The sequence below is a fragment of the Ailuropoda melanoleuca genome, chromosome 10 (assembly GCF_002007445.2).
Source record: "Ailuropoda melanoleuca isolate Jingjing chromosome 10, ASM200744v2, whole genome shotgun sequence".
Classification (NCBI taxonomy): domain Eukaryota; kingdom Metazoa; phylum Chordata; class Mammalia; order Carnivora; family Ursidae; genus Ailuropoda; species Ailuropoda melanoleuca.
This window is the reverse complement of record NC_048227.1, coordinates 45,395,499-45,415,242: the sequence shown is the minus strand read 5'-3', so window position 1 is coordinate 45,415,242 and position 19,744 is coordinate 45,395,499. Positions and strand designations below refer to the sequence as shown.

The window sequence follows — 19,744 nt, the reverse complement described above, 5'->3', positions numbered from 1 at the left end:
TCACCTGGAGGCTTTATATTCTCTAAAAGTGTCTTCTAGTCTCAGAGTACCCACTTGATTAAATAATGAAATTAGTTACAGTGGTAAATATTTAGTGTGTACCCATGTGCAACAGGGATTCAGTATTAGTATAGTGATTTGTCTGGAGTTCTTCTTTTTTTTTTAAATAATAATTTTTTATTATGTTATGTTAGTCACCATATAGTACATCCTTAGTTTTTGATGTAGTGTTCCATGATTTATTCTTTGTGTATAACACCCAATGCACCATGCAATATGTGCCCTCCTTAATACCCATCACTGGCCTATCCCAATCCCGCCCCCCCCCCGTGAAGCCCTCAGTTTGTTTCCCAGAGACCATAGGCTCTCATGGTTCATTCCCCCTTCTGTTTACCCCCCTTCATTCTTCCCTTCCTTCTCCCACTGATCTCCCTGCTATTCCTTGTGTTCCATAAATGAATGTAACCTTATGATAATTGTCTTTCTCTGCTTGACTTATTTCACTTAGCATAATCTCCTCCAGTCCTGTCCATGTTGCTGCAAATGTTGGGTAATCGTTCTTTCTGATGGCTGAGTAACATTCTATTGTCTGGAGTTCTAATAATTATAAACCTCAATAGTTACCCCAAATAAATTTTCTCCAACAACAAGAAAAAAACTGTTCACTTCATCATTTTCATTTGCTGGTATTTAACACACCTCCCAACCAGAAACAGAATCATGCAAATTTGGTGTGTGTGTATGTGTGTGTCTGTGTCTATGTGTGTTTGTATAGGATTATATGATTTAGCACTGTACTTTGTGTATTAACTCTTAACTGAAGGACATATTCTTTCTTCCTTTCCATCCTCTTTGTATATAATGCCCTCTGCCTTTCCAACTCTCTAATGTCCCAACACATATTTCACTAAAAATGAAGACTCTGAGGATTCTTATTTAAAATTTAGCTTGCCCAAACAAGTGGCTATTTACTCTTTCCACTAGGAAGTTATGTAAATAAGGGGCAGCAAATAAGAGGTACATGACATAAAAATGCACTTTGATTAACTTTAGTTTGCTCTAAATTTTCAGTAATGTTAATACCACTGAGCAACTTGGTGTTGTGGGAAAACAAAGGATGGGGTCATAAAAAGGGAATGGACCATGCTCCAATATCACCAGCATTCTCCACTGAAGCCCTGAAAATATGGCACAATCTCATCAAGATGAGATTGGAAATTTCAGTCCTTCATGAATGTGAGTAGAAACTAATGGTGGTAAAGCAAAAAGCAGTGTAAGACAACTCCCTTTCCTCATGTAAACTAGAAAAAAATAACACTTTAAAGAATAAGGGGAACCAGCACTTACAGAGATATTATTATGATACAAGACATATTCATCCAACAATAGCCATGTAAAGTACATAGTTCTAGGGGGTTGGGAGGGTTTCATGAATGAAAGAGTCAAAAATCTAGCAACACAAAGAGAACAAAACAAAGGGAAAGGGTTCAATCTATTGATCACTGTGTGATCTCTGAATGAAATAGATGCAGAACCATGTCATTGAAAGTCAACAGCTTCTTGGCCCCTCTGAAGTGAAATAAGGGATCTCAAAAAGAATGAAGATATACTTCCACAGAAGAGCCTTCCCTGGGAAACTTGAACTAGGAGAAAGGTATTCTCATGGAGAATGTAACTATAAATCCCTGTTTGCATACATAGTCCTGACTTACTCTGCTTTCAAGTGTCGGCATCACCCGCACACTTCCACTCTCAGTAGAGTGTCGGCTTGAATGGGAAATGATACAGTTGTTTGAAATTCAACCCTATACTTGTGATGAGGCTAAAAAAATGCCTCATTGCTATGGGCAACCTTTGGGGTCCAAGCCAGCAGATTTGGTCAGTGCTTCAGACAAAGATGGAACTTTCTTTGGCCACAGAGACAGTCTGGCTGTCTGGTTACTGATGGAGTCTGCTTCTCCTTCATGTACATCTGTCAGAAGTCCAAGACTGATTCCTGGATTTGCCCCCATGGGGATAAGTTGTCTTGCCCTGGCCACATTTGAGCCTTACTAGGAATAAATCCAGGTTCAGAGCGCTACTTGACAGCAGTGACCAGGTGACTGGAAAAAGTTTATCTCAAATATAGACTTGTTTCTGACAGTCAGGCTGTGGAAAACCAGAACATTGACATTTGAGAACAATAGGGTCAGCGTTGAGGTGGGAACAGCAGGGTTATTTATTCTTTCACTTACTTGCTTTTTCATGCAATAAATATTTATTTATTAAATATTACTACACACTGGGCTACGCTGGTCTTCAAATATAACAGTCAGCACAGAAAGTTTTTGATCTTACCATGATCCTGATGTGTCACTGGGAAATTAAAGGATTTTATTGAAGGGAAGAGTAGAGAAGTGCAATTCTAGGAATTATGTACTTTGGGACTTTAAACAGGGAATTCTGGCCTCATTCCTAATGGCTTTTAAGTGTAGGCTATAATAACTCTATACATACAGATAGAGAGGGGTTATACAATTTCTATATATACACATAGAATCAAGACTAAGAAAAAGAAAGATTGATAGAAACTGCACAAGTGCTTCTAGTGAAACTACAAAGAAGATATATTTTATTATCATCTTGTTTGCGTACCGCGGTCCTGAGGACTCAAAATTATAAAGGATGGGGTCACCAAACCAGTACTCTTGTTTTTTATGATGTAAATACTACTTCAATTTTCCCATTGATGAAACAGAATCAACCTTCCTGTTAGAGAGCATTTTATTAGCAAACGCTTTGAATATGCACTTGGTGAACGGTTGTTACAGGCAGACCATAAACAAAACCTGGCTTTCACAGAAGCATGTGGCATTCTGAAAACTTTTCTGAGCACATCTTCCTAATAGTGTCCATTATCTACAGCACGTCTGACTTCACAGGCATCAGCATATTCACTTTACAGCCCCCTTTGTAAACACACAAACTCCAGTCTGCAAACTTTCAACCCACATTTTTATTTGTGCATCAAACACATCAAAGAACAAAAGATCTGTGGGAAAATTATGCACCACCACATAACTCCTTTTGTCAGAGCACAGAGCCTGAAGAAGTCCCCTTAGAGTCTTTTATCCAAAGCTTTGCTCCTACAATGAGTTATACCTCCCACTTCCTCTTCATCTTTTATTGTCACCTACTTTGAGGTTCATCTCCTTATTTGCTCTTCTCTAAATTCTGACATAAAGAAAAAGGCAAAAAGAAACCTATTAGAAAGTGTAGAAAGACTATGATGGGCCAATATAAATAATTACTAATAGAAGAAATAATGAAAAATATCACACTATTACTGATTTACATAGTTAATATGTCAACACGAATAAATCTCCTGACATGTAGTCAACCTGTCCCTACTTGAGGTGAGGACCAAATTTGGCTAGAAAACAAAGTGATATAAAAAGTATAAGCTTAAAGCAATCAGAACTGATGGAAAGGGCTAATGAGAAAATTGATCTGTTTGCAAGGTAGCGAAAGTGGAAATAATTTCTTGCACATTACGCAAATCAAGCCTTCATAATTAGATTTGACACAAATACAGGTATAACATTATTGCATGGGACATTAGGTTGTACTGCAAAGTAATTTAAGTTGGAAATGTAAGTTAAGAAATAAGTTCACCAACCTAATAAGACCAGAAACATTTTCATGATAAAAAAAAAAGAAATCAATAGCGCTTTTTCTGATTTAAACATTCAGGGTAGCCTGGGAGAAAAAAATGGAGAAAAAATACTGAAATCTAATTGAATAAAATTCAATTGAGTAAAAATGTGAATAGTAAACAAGCAGAATACAGATTAAAAATTAAGTAGTATTTTTTTACCCCAAATTAGTTGTGTTATTGTACATTCACTGAGTACTAACTTACTATAGACAGTGAAACAAGGAGAGACTAGTGACTTCCAGACAATATTAAAATTTAAATTACTTGTATATTTATTATCCTGAAGTTTATTTACCATTTAAAAATACATGAACAAGTGAAAGGCATACTATGTTTAGGAAAATAATGAGGACTTCAAGAAGAGTATGTACTGAGATATTAAACCTGGGCCAAAAAGAAAATGTAAATTTATTTTCTATTTATTTGCAAGGAATAGAAATAATGTGATTTTGTCTAATTTACATAAATTGGCAATTTACAATACTTAAAAGGGAAGTTTGTTTAGTGGCGTCTTAGATGCTTTCACTGTGTGCTCCAGCCGGTTATCAATATATTGCTTCTCAGATGCAAATTCATCTTTCACTGATTTAAGATAATGAACAGGGCTCTTCCAGCATTATCACCTTTACAGTGAACATGTTAAACTTTGTCAGTAGAGGGAGCTGGAGGGGCATTGCAGGAAGAAGAAGGGGCGGCAGAAGTGGTGGTAATCTTCCTGGTTCTAAAGTGCTACTTCTGCTTTTCCTCACTACTACTGTATAGAATGTCAGTCATGCATTGTGGTGTGAGGAGGAGAGACACTCTCTCCAACTGCAAGCCTGGAGCAGGCAGCCCCTCAAAGACCTTGCAGCCATGGCCCCCTGATTGCAGGCACTGTATGATCCAGAACTCAAGCCTGAATGGCCTGGACTCCATCTGCATTCCCACTCACCATCTTTTGCCTGATGGAGCCTCAGAGCTTGAGTCTTGCAGAATGCAGTCTTGCGGAAAGCTCCAAGCCTTCTACAGGACCCAGTAACTCCCTTTATGCATTCTCCCACCAACCCTGTCTTGCCTGATCTCTGTGGTACTTTTTCTTGCTTGTTGGTGACTGGACTAGATCTAGCTCTGGCAACCCAGCAAAATTTTCTGCCACCCATTGGGCTGCAACTGTATCTTCTTCAGTGAGTTCTCAGAACCCCAGCCTTGGGGCAGGGCCACTCTTCCAAATTTGTCTTTTCTGAGATGCTGTCTGTGTCCTAGGGTATTCTTCAGAATTTTCTTTTTATTTTTATAGTAACCTAGTGTATCAGGGTTCCCAAGACCATCCCTAGTTTCCATGATTCACTAGAAGGATTCACAGGAATTAGCATATAGTCGTATTCATGGTTATGATTTATTACAGGAAAAAATACACAGAAAAACTAGTCAAGGGAAAAGTTACATGGAACTACGTACTCATAAGTTTACAAGAGTCTTTACCAAGTTGAGTCACACTGACTTACTTAATTCCTTCAGCATCAAATAGTGACAACACATATGAAGTATTGTTTACCAGGGAGCTCATTAGAAACTTCGTGGCCAGGGATTTCATTTGAGACTGGTCACATAGTCAGCCACTATCTGCCTAGTATGTGCCAAAATTCCAGGTTCCCAGAAGGGAAGCAGGTGTTCGGCATAAAGCATATTGCTTGCGTCATCCGTTTAGGCACAGTGAGCCATTGTTATCAGGGAATGGTGAAAACCCTTCCAAAATACAAGTTCCCAGATGCCAAAGGCCAACCTTACAAGCAGGCCTTCCTAAGGGTAAGTCTCAGGCCTGTTACATTCACTATTTTTCTGCATACGTAGCATAGTTTCATATTCTTTATATTAAACTTACTTGGTTGAAATTACTGTGTGATTTCTGTCTTTTGATTGGACTTTGACTGATGTATAAGCTACTTCTTAGGACATAGCAGACTTTCTCGATGTTACCCTAATTTCTAATCTCTTCAGAAAATATTTTAAAAATTATTGCTGCAGAATACTAAGTTATCAGAAGTTAGCCTCATGACATCAAGCAACAATTCAAATTAGACAATTTAGGGAAAGAAATCTGGACAGCTGGTAGCTAGGTTTCTGTCTGTACCCAAAAGTCATTTTAGACTAGAGCAAGTAAAAAAGGAACAAGTGTGAAATCTGTAAAACATGTTCTTGTTTTTATGTGAAAAACTTTTCTTTCAACTATTTTGCTCTATTTTGAATATTCAAATTATTTAAAAATATTCATTAAGGAAAAGGATTGGCTACTTTAAAATTCTGTGAGCTTAAGAATGGGAAATGGGAAAATGCTAAAACTAGAGATAGCAGACGCAAAATATATTTTACACATGTCCTAAGAAGCAGGTGGAGAATTGAAAACTCAAAGCGATCATGCAGGAAACTCATTCTGGGTGCTTTCTGATAAGGCAAAACTTCCATCAAACCAGGGCAGGACCCAGACTGCTGCGCTAACCTTTGAGTTTTACTTATTTGGTTCCGGCAAAAGCTAAAAAGCAAAACTGAGTTGAAAGGGGCATTTTTGTCTGTGGATTTCAGATTCCTTGAATTCTTGGAAAGCAAAACAGAAGAATCCCTGACTAAAGGCTTTCTGGTAAGTACCTATGAAAAGCTATGATTCCTATACATAACAGGATGAAGAGAGACTAGTATAAGCCTCTCTGGTGTTGCAGAGTAGATAAAAGGTAGAGGCCATCTGTCATCAAAATTCCCCTGAGAAAGTAGGTTCTGTTTAGATTTTGCTGGCAGAGAATCAAATAATTTCAGAGGATAAATATACTATACTTAAAAGGCGGCCAACCTAACCCTATAATTTTACGGATAGGAAACTGAACACAGGAGAGTAAGTTACATGCCAAAGAAGCACAGTTAGTTAAGGGCACTTGCTAGTTAGTAGCAAGCTGGTAGGAACGGAGTTGGAAGCTAGAATACACATAAATTTAATACACATTATAATACACATAAGTTTGTCATAGACCACTTGATCACATCAGAGAAAACAGATGACTTAGAGGTGTGTTAAGTCCTAGCATCGAAGAGCTGAATAAGATTGCAATGGGGTAGTCTTCAAAAGACCTTATGTTAAAATCATTTGATACCTAAAGCATCAGGGAAGAGAATCATTTTGGACTTTAGACTTTATAATCTTGCTTTACCTGCTATATATTCCATAAAAGTTTTTAAAGATTATTTTAATTGCTAATCTTCCTGATGGTTTAGAGTAGACCATCTTTAGGTAAAAAGCACAATGGGTTTGAGAGGGTTTTTCCTTGACTATTTAAATTTGTCACAGGAGGGACACCTAGCTGGCTCAGTCAGTAGAACATGTGACTCTTGATCTCGGGGTCGTGAGTTCAAGCACCACATTGAACATAGAGCCCACTTAAATAAGCAGACAAAAAAAGTGTCATGTGGATTCTAATGTATATATTAAATGCTTAACACCAGTACTCTGATTAACATTCAGCAAGAACTAGTACTTGTATCTTACCCCACAGTATTTTACATGATCTGACAGTCGATATCATTGCAGTCTTTGTTATTTTATCTAGTAATTTAATTATGCTTTAAAGGGTTAGCTCAGCTGCTAAATTATTAGACACGGCATACATGATCTTGAAGTACTATCGCTTTCTCTTCTGGTTTGTCTGTACCCTCATTTAGCATTTAGTGACACATTTCTTTCAATGAAGATACTTTTCTCCCACATCCCTGCTTACCTTGGACATCTTTATGAATGACTAATTTAGATACTATCCCTATTGTTGGCCAGTGCTGAGTATAAGGAAGCATATCCTTATAATTAGGCATATATACTTCCTTGCAACTTTGTTGCATTTTATCTAACTTTTGCCCATATGATGTGGGAGAAACAAACAAACAAGCAAAGAGTTACAACCAAGGCAATCATTCGAGTGAATAAAAGAGGTATTGTGACCATGGTGGGGCTTCTCTTCTCTGGACTCAACTTTCTTACTTAATTAAGCCTTCTTTCAATGGTATCATTTGCACACACTACTCCTTCTGGACTTAGAGTACCCTTAGAGTACACTCATATATTTCCAATGCTCCCCCTAAAATAAGAACTCAACAACTGGGCCCAGTGCATTTTGTTAATGCAGAATATAATAGCATATTTCTTGTTTTCCCTAGTGTACTACTATTAATGAGTTAAATTCCTTTAAAGTTTAACACAGTGTTTTTATAGTAATTGAAACCCCTGATGTATATTTTTACACAAACAGCTACAGAAGCAGAGCCATTTTTTTACTGCACTTGTGCAGTTAATTTTATGAACATGAACACATGTCCTAACTTTTATTTCTGTAGATAGTACTTAGATTTAATACCTTAAACCACAATTTCATCTTGCACTGGCTCTTATCCATTTTTTTGCACTTATAAATTTAATAAGAAAGCTATTGATGTGTTCGTTCAAAAATACTCAATGCAGGTTAAAGACCCATGACATCAGGTATCAGAATATACCTTGCACCTTGCTGATATCAAATCTATTTATGTGATATATACTCCTGGAAGCCTGGAGAAAAGCCTTATAAGTACAATCTACTACTACACTAAAAACTTACTGAATTCCTTAATTGTTGCTCGTCTAGCATGTTTGCTTAACTAGCTACAAACCCTTCACTAAATTCAGTATTTATTTTTCTAGATTTTAAGCGGAGATATCTTAGAAGGCTTCGAGAAGGCCATGGAGGAATTAAAATCCTAGATGCTACGTCTGTAGTTGCTGTGTTAAATAAAATCCTTGGAAAATGGAAATGAGGCTAGTTTAGAATTTTTTAAAGGTATTCCATATTTTTATTTGTTCTTGATCCTCTCAAAGGCATATGTTAAAGAAATTAAATGACTTGAGAATATATCTCATTGGAAATCCTCATAAATACATGCTAGGGAAGTCACTGAGAGAGACATGGGAAAAGATGGTATTTATTTGATTTTCACAATTGGAATCCACTACTGAAAATAAAAGTAATGGTTCTAAATTTGAGAATTATTCCATTAAAGTTGAAATTTGTACATTACTCTAGGAAATACTGAAACCAGGAGATATTACTTTGTTGCTATAACCTCTGCAGATCTATGGAAATAACTCATCCAGTGACAGAGAAACACATTTAATTTTGTATAATAGCAAAACAGTGGAAATATAGTTGTTTAAGAGTGGCAGGTCACAGAAGGGCAAACTCCCAAATCCCCATGTTACCTGCCTGTGAGTAATATCTCAGTGTGGAAATGGAAGGTAGTGGTCTGTTTGGAAAGTTGCTGTATAAGAAATCCAGAGATTAGTGGTAGTAAAGGGGCACTTAAAATCGCTGACACATTAAGCACTCATTATCAATCAACATTTAATTATTATTAATGAATCATTACCAGACTGGTAAAGATAGATTCTTCTAACCATATCTAAATGAGAGAATAAAGGAACAAATAAATTCTGAGATCTGCTATTAATACCAGAAATGACAAATGCATTTTATTTGTGTTTAATATATATTCAATATAGTTTGTTTTGTTGTATACAGTATGGTATAATAAGAAACGGGATTATGCCTATTAAGATTTTATGACCGCTGAGAGTCTTTTTTACTTTTTCTTTCTTTCTTTTTTTTTTTTTTATTTGGGTATAGTTGACACATAATGTTAACATTAGTTTTAGGTATACAGCATAGTGATTCAACAACTCTATACGTTATGCTATGCTCACTCCAAGTATAGCTACCATCTGTCACCATGCAATGATTTTACAGCACGATTGACTATGTTGCCTATGCTGTACCTTTTATTCCTGTGACTTATTTTTCCATACTGGAAACCGGTATCTTCTACTCTCCTTTACCAGTTTTGCTCTTTCTACCACCCCTTCTCTTCTGGCAGCCATCAGTTTGCTCTCTGTATTTATAGGTCTGATTCTGCTTTTTGTTATTCATTTGTTTTGTTTTTTAAATTCCGCATAAAAATGAAATCGTATGGTATTTTTTTCCCCTCTGTCTGACTTATTTCACTTAGCATAATGGATGCATTCATGTTGTAACAAACGGCAAGATCTCGTCCTTTCTTTATAGCTGAGTAATATTTCACACCTTCTTTATCCACTCATCTATTGATGGATGTTTGGGCTGCTTCCATATCTTGGCTATTGTAAATTATGCTGCAGTAAGCATAAGGGTGCATATGTCTTCTCAAATTAGTGTTTTCATTTGGTGGGGGAGTAAATAACCTGTAGGGGAATTATTGGATCATGTGGTATACCCATTTTTAGTTTCTTGGGTAGACAGGGGGTACACCAATTTACATTCCCACTAAGAGTACACATGGGTTCCTTTTTCCTCCACATTCTTGCCAGCAGCTGTTATTTCTTCTCTTTTTTATTCTAGCCACCCTAACAGGTGTAAGGTGATATCTTTGAGGTTTTTATGTGCATTTCCCTGAAGATTAATGATGTTGGACATATTTTGATGTTTCTGTTGGCCATCTCTGTTTCTTCTTTGAAAAAATGTCTATCCATGTCTTCTGCCCATCTTTCAGTTGGATTATTTGGGGCTTTTGGTGTTGAATTATATATATTTTATATACTAACCTCTTACTGGTAAGGGGTATATCATTTGCAAATATCTTCTTCCATTACTAGATTGTCTTTTACTTGATTAATGGTTTCCTTCACTGTGCAAAAGCTTTTTATTTTGGTATAGTCCCAAAAGTTTAATTTTGCTTTTGTTTCCCTTGCCAAAGGAGACATATCTAGAAAAATGTTGCTAAGGCTGATGTCAAAGAGATTGCTACATATGTTTTCTTCTAGGAATTTTATGGTTTCAGGTCTTACATTCAGGTCTTTAGTTCAGTTTGAATTTATTTTTGTATATGGTGTATGCATGTAGCTGACCTTTCCCCAGCACCGTTTATTGAAGAGACTGCCTTGTCCCCAGTGTATATTCTTACCCCCTTTGTTATACATTAACTGACCATATATTGTGGGTTTATTTCTAGGCTATCTATTCTGTTCCATTGATTTCTGTGTCTATTTTTGTGCCAGTATCATTTTGCCTGAGGGTCTGTTTTCTGAACAACGATTGAATACTGCAAGAACCTGTAATGAGAGTACTAGGCCCTGACCATCTGGGGCCTGTAAGTCATTTGGTAGAGTCTGACTGACCTCACTTTGCATTGAATAATTAAATAAATATTTATTTATTTTTTTATAATAATATTTTTTATTATATTATGTTAGTCACCATATAGTACATCCCTGGTTTTTTATGTAAAGTTCGATGATTCATATTTTCATCCACAGTGCTGCTTATTTGTCTTCAAGTAACCCAATTTGTTGTGCTGCAAAGCATCAAATTAATCTATCAAAATACCTGTAAACATAATCCTAAGTGCTTGGAGAACACTAGCAAATGGTAGTAACTTAGACTAACATTAATTGGGTAATGATATAAGTTTGATTACTAAAATATATCAGGGACCATGCTAAATCCATGCATGCTTTGTCTTGTTTCATCCTCAGAACACCCTTATAAACGAAATACTATTATTACCCATTTTTCAGAAAATACATTAATTAGAATGGTTGAGTAACTTGATTAGAGTTTTAGGTAGTGCTTTACTAACTTGAAAACTTTCACTCTAGGCTTTGCACTTTCAACACGTCTGTTAGTCTTCTATCTTATAATGTGACTTAGAAAAAATTAGAGAATTAGTACGGAGCAGGTCTTTTAATACAAGTCAAGAAACATGCACTTTCTTAATAATGTATCCCAATTTTGTTTCTTGGATTCCGCAGGTATGGTGCACTTGAAACCAAGCTAGTATGACTGAAGAACTGAATTCAAAATTTTGTTTAATTGTAATTAAATTAAATTTAAGAAAGTACATGTGGCTATTGGTTCCACATTGGACAGTGCACCTAAAATTAGAATTTCTGATCTTGTTTTTCTAGTAGAAAAATCATTTCTTAAAATTAGATATTATGCAAAATGTTAATATATAAATTAAAAAAGTGAAGCTGCCTTTGTCATATGACAAGGGACGGGAATGCCTGGATTGTATAGTAAGAGTGGAAGACAGCAGTTGACCTCTCTTCTTTTTGTTTACATTCCATTCCAGTCCTGTAAGGGACTACTAGTAGGTTACAGTAGAGCATCGTTTGAAAGTAATTGATAAAAATATTGTAGTGTCTCTTTAATATTTAATGATTTCTTAAAGATCTATAAAGTGATTTTATGATTAAATCATGTAAAAACTCTCATCAGGAGCTTACCAATGTGTTATGAACGACAATACTAACATTAATAAAGCACAAATCTTGGAGCACCTGGGTGGTTCAGTTGGTTAGGCAGCTGACTCTTGATTTCCTCTCAGGTCATGATTTCAGGGTCATGGGATCAAGCCCCAGGTCGGGCTCCTACACTACGCATAGAGCCTGGTTAGGATTCTCTCTCCTTCTCCCTTTTGCTGTTCCCCACCCCAACCCCGTGGACACATGCATGCTCTCTCCACCCCCCACCACCAAAAAAAAAGACTGTACCTCTAATCAAAATAAATTATTAAAAAATACAATGGGGCGCCTGGGTAGCACAGTTGTTAAGCATCTGCCTTCGGCTCAGGGCGTGGCGTTCTGGGATCGAGCCCCACATCAGGCTCCTCCGCCCGGAGTCTGCTTCTTCCTCTCCCACTCCCCCTACTTGTGTTCCCTCTCTCACTGGCTGTCTCTCTGTCAAATAAAAAAAATAAAATCTTTAAAAAAAATTAAAAAAAATAAAAAGACCCAAAAATAAAACACAAACCTTGTCCTCAGGTAACTTAAAATTTAGGTGAAAGATTTTTAAAAATATCCCACATTGTTAATATAGAAATTCAATGTTTTAAGTGCTATAGATTATAAAAGTATGGAGTACAGGGGGATGCACAAAGGAAGAAGAGGAAAGGCTTCACAGAAGACATAACATGTAGATTGACTTTTGAAGAAATAGCATGAATCAGAAGGACAGGGGATGTAAGTGGGGAGTGGAATTCTAAAAACAGAAATTCTCTCAGTTTTCTAAGTAGTGACTATTTGAAGACATAAATTTATTTACACTTTCCAAGGGCTGGATAAAATGATTTCTTATCTACTTGTTGCCTTCTTTATCTTAATCATTTTTTCTTTTTCCAACTGAAAACTAAATGTCTTTGGGGGGAAAAAAGGGAAACTAGGTAATATTTGAATATTTTTGCCTTTTCCGTTATTTAGATTCTTCAAGATACATTTTTTTAAACTTGAAAAGAAGATCACCTTTTCTCTCTGCTTTTCAACAAATATGGCAGAACAGAAAACAGGCATGTGTTCCATTGGGAATATCATGAAAATTTTATGTAGAATCATACATCCCTGGATATCATAAGCTAAAAAGAGACATAGAAACGAGAGTAATTTATCTATGTGGGAATTACAGTTTTTAAGAACTTAATTTTTCTAATTCATTCTGTGAGGTTATAATGGGCAAATACTTGTTTTTTGTCAAATAATGATTTCACATGTTGTTTGAAACCATGTGAAAAATCAAATGAGCCCTATTGCCAAGTGTTAATGTTTTAGAAATTTATGTTACCAATTACAAGAGGCAGATAATCTCAAGAATAGATGTCTAGAGAAAAAAAAAGATAATTCTAATAAGTAACATCTAATTCCTAAATAACAGATTCTTTTCTTAAATATTTGAACTTGAACAAAGAATAATGAATCATAAGAAAGAAAGGTTGAAAAAAGAAAGCTAAATTAATAACATTAACAATGGGGCACAGGATAGTTCTTAAATGATAAGAAAATCTCAAGAATCAAGAATAGCTATTTGAAAAAATGTAAGGACTCAGGCTAGCCCAATTAAAGATCTTTTGATAACAGTCCTCTGTATTATATTCTCTAAAACATTACAAGCAAATACCATAGGTAAGAATATTTGTATATAAAGAGGAAAGATGAGAATTGCATACTCAAAAGAAAGAGAGTATATAAACAATTATTAAGTAGTAAAATGATTTAATTTAAAAGTCAACATCTGAAATTCTTATATAATAACCATACTTATGTTCTTTTCTCTAATATTGTTGTATTAATGTTGACTTATTGTCTATATATTTCCCTGCAAGTTGACATAAATGCATGGGTTACAGACTGTAGGGAACTCGAAAGTATTACTCTTGATGTTCACTGGTGTCTAGCTGATTTATTTTCTAACAGTCTGCTATGTCTATCCTGATGGCATGTGCTATAATGATCAATGTGAATGAGATGTATTTCTTGACCTAGCCAATATAAAAAGCATGAAAGTGAAACATTACAGAGGCATAAAGTCATTTTTACTTCTGTTTGGAAAAAAACATACTTTACTGCCTTTGACCTTTTAGTGTTTTCTTGTGGTTAGCCATCACATCATCCAATTCTATAAAAAATAATCACTTCTAAAGTGGCATAAAATAAACTAAGATACCGGCTATAGGATGAAAGCACTCAGTAACACCCAACGTACAACAGAAAGGGCAAATGTGCAAATCATCAACTACAGTGTATTTTTGGTTAAAGCTTTCATTATGTCAAGATTTTAAATATATGATTGGTTGGCAAATAGTAGTTCTCTTTTTGTCTGGCTGCTTGAAGCTCCACCACCATCACGAACAACACAGTAATTATCTGGACCAAGAAGTTCATGACCAACCAACTACTTCAGCGGAAACAAATGGTCATTGATGTTCTTCACCGGAAAGGCAACAGGACCTAAGACAGAAATTTGGGGAAAACTAGCCAAAATGTACAAGACCATACCAGATGTCATCTTTGTATTTGGATTCAGAACCCATTTTGGTGGTGACAAGGCAACTGGCTGGCATGATTTAGAATCTCTTGGATTATGGGGGGAAAAAAATGAACCCAAACATAGACTTGCAAGACATGACCTGTATGAGAAGAAACAGAACTCAAGAAAACAGCAAAAAGAATGCAAGAACAGAATGAAGAAAGTCAGGGGGACTGCAAAAGCCAATACTGGTGCTGGCTAAAAGGGATAAAGATTCCGCAGTGACTTTATCTATGGTGATTGTGCAGTGACTTTATCTGTGGTGATGTGAGTAGTCCCAGGTCCAAGGTCAGTGAGTGAGTGGGTCTGAGAGCCAGAATCTCAGACATGTCTCCCAATCTTTCTTGAGGGCACTTTCCATTATATCATGCTGTTTCTGTATCTTTACCATGATTTTTTTGCCTATTTAATTTAAAATATTTTTGTGTGCTTTTACTGAGGTGTGAAAATACAAAGCTTTTACCATTTGGCTAGCATTAATAATGACCCCAAATATTTATGGTTCAGTAGTTCTCAACCTTAGTTGTGCTAAAAAAAAAAAATCACTGTGTTTAACTATTCTAATATACATGGTTATTCTAATATACATGGTAATTATTCTAATATACATGGTAACATAAATTTCTAATATACATGTGTTTAATTATTCTAATATACATGGTTATACATGGTTTAATTATTCTAATATACATGGTCTAATATACATGGTTTCTGAATTAGTTGGTTTAAGTTGAGGCCCTGGAACCTGTATTTTAATGAAGTGTGCCAAGTATTATCGAAAACACACTAGCAATAACAATAATCATACCTAGCACATAATCATTTAATAAAGCTTTCAAATAAAGTGTCAACCATTGTCAAAACCCTCTACATATATTAACTTATTTATTCCTCAGAACAATCTCATAATTCAGGTACTACAAGTATGCAATTTTCAGATGAGAAAACTGAGAAAAAGTTTAGGGGCTTGTTACCAAGTCATTTTGCCAGAGAGCGGAGAAGCTAGCATTAACCATCGCTGTTATTGAGCTCTGCAGTCTTAAGTGTCTTTATGTTTTTTATTCAATCTCACTGCAACTCTTCATGAGGAAAGAAAAAAATCATTTTAGGTAGATGGAATCTTAATACTACATTTATTCACATATTAAAGAAAAAAAAAACTCCTGAGAAGTTAAATGTCTTTTTTTCTCGTCACACAAGTTGTGGGAGACCTAATATGCTACTCCCAATTCAGCATTCTTTCCCAAGAAAAAGTACCTTTCAGTCATAGTAATTTTGCTTTCCTCTAATTATATTTAGTGTAAGGCTGTACTATTCATAATTATTAGTTGAAAGCAACAGAAACAATTTTTGTTTTATAAGGCAAAAAGAGTTGTTCAAAAATATACTGAGAAGCTCATAGAACTGCTAGAAAGGTGGCTCAATGCTCATGTTATAGGACCAGTGGCCCAAAACACTCCCTAAACTGGCCTGAGGCAAAATGGCTTGGACCAGGTACCAAGACCTCATCCTGACTGCAACCAAAACTCCACCAGCACTGACAACAGTTCTAGGACCAGAAGTCAGAACTGTAACCGCTACCACTCCTGGAAATCCAATGTCAATTAAATGAACTCTACATAGAGTGTACTTACCACCCAAGTGGACTGCTGCCAAATGAAGCTTCGCTTGGGCAAGTGCAATTATTGGAATCCTGATTCATGACCCTGAGTTGCACTGCAAAAGAGGGCAAGAATGTGCATTTCCTGGCTTCTATACTAGGGAAGTACAAGCGAAACAAGCAAAACATGGGAAGGTTGTTTAAAAGATATTAGGAAACCAGAAAAATATGGGCAGTTCCGAAAGGAATCAGGGAAGGATTACTTTCATGCAGGCAGACATTTGAAATCCTAAATCTTAGAATATTAGTAAGATGAAGAATACATAATTAGGAGGCTCTCTTAAAATGATTTTTAACCATACACTTCAGTAAAAGACCAAGGGGATTTGTTTTCCGATTTTGCATCTTGGTTGGAAGGATTTTGCTAATTTATGGTATTATTGAAAATCAGATAGTGGGAGAAAAACATAGATTTCAATACTACTCTCATTCATTGTTAGTCATCCTGGGTAACTTTTTGTTACTGTTCAAAAAGGCATGTCTCTATCAGGGAAATAGAAATAATACTTACTTCACAAGGTTATATTAAGATTAAATGAAAAAGTGCAAGTAAAACACTTGAGCACCAAACTCCAATTTCTCTATCCCTTTTAGAAAATTTTTGCAATACATTGGAAACACTTCAAATCCAATTTCATTCATAAACAAAAATATGCAAATTATCATGTTCATGACCTTCCAAAGTAGATTTGAGTACTACATATACCCTTTATGACCCACAGTACCAAAGAAAAGGCCTTTTTCATATCTCTTAAGTTTTCATTGCTCTTTCTTTTTTGATTATCTATTAATCTGTTTTGCTAGATGGTGTATACCTTGAAGGCAAGAAGAAACTGTGAGATGAGGACAGATGATTGCCTACCAAAACACCCATTTTTCCTTTCCTACTTATTAATAACATCCTGATGTTATTCATTGAGATAATGAGCCCCACTGGAAGCCTACAGAATGCAGAGCCTTCTGAAACTATACTATGCCATGTGATTAAGTTCTGAGAAACATTTTATGGAACTGCTGGAAAAACATGTTAAAAGGACAGGTTACTTTTAAATTTTCTTTCTCCTTCTGTCTTCCTGCCCCTTGGGCCAAGTATATAAAATCTGGAGCTCCAGCAGCCATCTTGATCCATGATGTAACTTTGAGAATGACAATCACATGGGGCAGGGAAGAGAAGCAGAAGGAATGAAGGAACATAATAATTTTGTGTAGCTATCAGCACTGAAGGGCCTTCTTCTGGCCTTCTTATATATGAGAGAATAAACATTTGTATCCTTTTAAACACTATGAATCAGATCTCCAAACTCAATACATAACTGATCCACACTGTCTCCCATTTAAATTTGTATTCCCAATACTTATCACAATGCCTGACACATAGTAAGTATTTAATAGAGGTTGACTTAATTAATTCATCTATGGCTTTAAGCCAAATAGAAATGTCTTTTGCTTTGTCTATTACCTCATTTGAATAGTTACAATAATAGAAAATTTTCTGTCTAAGGAGTGAGAAAACAGAATGGTCTTCTGAAGGTGAGAAAACTATGGCTATTTATTTACCTTTTCTAATTATAATTGTATTAAAATGAAAAGTCAGTGAATTAAAACTGAGTTGTCTACATCTATTTATTTTTCTATAGTTCTTTTTGGGAGCATGTGAGGTATTCTTTTTAGATAACTTTTTGCTAGTGTGCAATAGACTAGAAAGAAATCTCAGAAGAAGAGTTTGTTCAGTCAAGTATATTCACTATTTGAGGTGGGAAATTTAGTTCCAGCATGATAAGTATTGCTTCAGAAAAGATCTAAAAGAAATAATGAGCAGTGGATATATAAAGTTAATATGAATACATAAAATGTATGTACTTTCCTTATTCTCTCTCTAAAAAAAAGTCAGGATTTGTCTTTTAAAGAATTCCCTTAGATTATTGAGAAAGGTATGGAAGGGGCTGGGGGATAAGGTATAACTTGAGAATTGATTTTAGGTGCAACAGAAAGGCCTCTCATACAAAAGAGGGAATACAGAGTGCGCTTGTCAGTGGAGGTCAACATGTGGGTATATAGTGGAAGGAAGGTGAGGGACTTCAAATGTGATGCCTGTTTTCTATGGAGGTATATGTCCTGCAGATCAAGCTTGTGGTTTTGTGTTGTTCAAATCTTACATATCTTTCCTGAAATGTTTCTCCACTTGACCTGTCTTACTGCTAGAAGTTTGCTAAAATCTCAACCTATGATGGTAGATTTATACATTTTCTTCATAACCTGTCAATATTTGCTCCATATATTTTGAAACTGTTTTGAATTGCTAGAGTTCTGCCTTCTTTTTAGCACTATAAAGTAGAAATTTTATCATATATTTTAAAAGGTCAATCTATGACCCTGTCACAGACCTGCTGGTTTCACCTAATCTCCCCAGACCTCTGTCTGAACCTTCCTGGGGTGAGGAGCTGGCAACAGCACAGCCTTCTGATCAGCATACTTCTGTTGTACCAGGGCTGACCTGACATGATGCATGGAAGCTACAACTATCACTTATTGTGCTTTCTTCTCATGTTTGACTTCTGGAATTGTTCCTAACTTTATTACTAAATAAATAAATATATATATACACACACACATATATTTTATTACTAATATATATACATACATGCACATATATACATACACACATTACACATTTGTGTGTGTGTGTATATATATGTGTATATGTGTGTGTGTGTATAATACACACACACACACATATATAGATAATATGATATTTTCTACAAGGATAGTTTTACCTAATAGAAAATATGGATGGTATGGCTTTAAACAGAAATTTTTTTTTATACATTCTAATTTAATTATCAGAAGTACCAATGAAGTTATTTCCAGAAAGAGAAATAAAAGAAGGAATTATCAAATCATATCCAAAATAACGACTCTCATTCCTGATATACCTTAAATTTGAAATAGTAATGTTTGGCTCAAGAAAATATTGTTCTTTCTTATGGTGTAAAATAGAGGCTTTTTGGTTGTGAAACACTGATCTGTGAACACTTTGCATTTTTCAGATTGAGTTTTAAAGAATTAATTTGGAAACAAAATCGTTTAAAATCAACGGGTGGCATGGTTAAATATACTTTTTTCTAGTACTTAGTAAATGTCCTCTAATTTCATTGTTTCTTTACATATAAATACATTGTAAGTAATCTATATTTTATGTTTTAATACACTAATTTGAGAATATTCTACAATAATTATTTAAATAAATGATAAATATAATTTAGTATAGGTAAATGAGGTCAGAGATTATGAAGAGAAAATTAATAACTTATGTGCAGACGATACTTCATAACAGAGTTTATCTGGGGAATATCTTAGATTAGAAGTTTTCATTGCTCTAGAGGTCTGTAACAGCATTAAAATACATTTCTTGATTATAAAGTAATTACATTTTTTCAGCACCATGGAAACACTTTACTAAAAATGTAGAAATGAGAGGGAATTGAAATGCTTATAACATGTACCCAAGTA

General features: G+C 35.3%; 1 pseudogene; it reads left to right on the top strand.

Moving 5' to 3' along the window:
• The first annotated feature begins 4,469 nt into the window (after positions 1-4,469).
• On the top strand, positions 4,470-14,776 carry LOC100469091 (annotated as a pseudogene).
• Positions 14,777-19,744: the final 4,968 nt, after the last annotated feature.